Source organism: Salvelinus sp. IW2-2015, unplaced genomic scaffold (genome assembly GCF_002910315.2).
Source record: "Salvelinus sp. IW2-2015 unplaced genomic scaffold, ASM291031v2 Un_scaffold2273, whole genome shotgun sequence".
In the NCBI taxonomy this organism is placed as follows: Eukaryota; Metazoa; Chordata; class Actinopteri; order Salmoniformes; family Salmonidae; genus Salvelinus; species Salvelinus sp. IW2-2015.
In genome coordinates this window covers 49,317-50,372 of record NW_019943600.1, presented here as the reverse complement: position 1 = coordinate 50,372, position 1,056 = coordinate 49,317, and the positions used below count along the sequence as shown (strand labels likewise).

The 1,056-nt window shown below is 47.3% G+C and overlaps 1 pseudogene; it reads right to left on the bottom strand.

The window, feature by feature from the left end:
* The window catches only part of LOC112073472 (serine/threonine-protein phosphatase 2A 55 kDa regulatory subunit B beta isoform-like), a 23,399-nt pseudogene that overhangs the window by 13,927 nt on the left and 8,416 nt on the right, over positions 1 to 1,056 (bottom strand).

Genomic DNA, 1,056 nt, shown 5'->3' with positions numbered 1-1,056 from the left:
CATTATTCTGCTCGTGTGTGTGTCTGTGGTCGTTGTGATGTGTGTGTGTGTGTGTGTGTGTGTGTGTGGTGGGAGTGTGTGGTGTGTGTTGTGTGGTGTGTGTGTGTGTGTGTGTGTGTGGTGGTGTTGTGTGTGTGTGTGTGTGTGTGTGTGTTCTCCAACTAGCTCTCACAGTCTCATGGCAGGAATTACACGTCAGCAATGCTCTCAAACAATGCAAAATTTGCAAAGTGTTCCAAATTGTCAAATTTGCAAAGGTTTAAGGTTTAAGCCCATCCTCCGTTTCTCCGTCCACAAAGCCCTGAGCAAAACCGAAACCTACTTGAACGGAACAGGGCTCACTTTGCCCCTAGTGCATCCCACGTCAATTCTCCCGACGTCCTCAGACGTGATGGAACGGAGTACTGACTTGTATCACCGGGTGACCTGGCACGGTTTCTCACCCGTAGTGAGGTGATTGTAGATGGGTCTCTGATTCGTCCGTCTTCATCCTTGCAGATGTATCCCTCGGTCTCTGTCTCTCTCACTGATCTTCCAGAGCTTCACTCTCTTGTCATATACACACACACCACACACACACACACACACACACACCACACACACACACACACACACACACACAACACGCACACCGAACACAGAGGGAGAGATCAGAAACAGAGAGAAATGAGAGAGTGAAATGAGAGAGGAGAATTGAAAGAGAGAGAGGAAGAGAGAAAGGAGAGAGAAGAATGAAGAAGAGAGAGAGAAGAGAACGAGAAAAGCAAAGAAAAAGCAACAAAATCAATATGACAGAGAGAGAGAAGGTTAAGAATATGAGAAGATAAAGAGAGAAAGAATGAGGAGTGAGAGCGAGAGAGCAGAGAGAGAAGAGAGAGAGAGAGAGAGAGAGAGAGAGAGAGGAGAGAGAGAGAGAAGAGAGAGAGAGTGAGAGAGAGAGAGAGAGAGAGAAGAGAGAGACGAGAGAGAGAGAGAGAGAGAGATGAGAGAGAGAGAGAGAGAGAGAGCAGAGAAAGAGAGAGAGTCTATTAAGCTCCATGCTACAGTGAGTGTGGG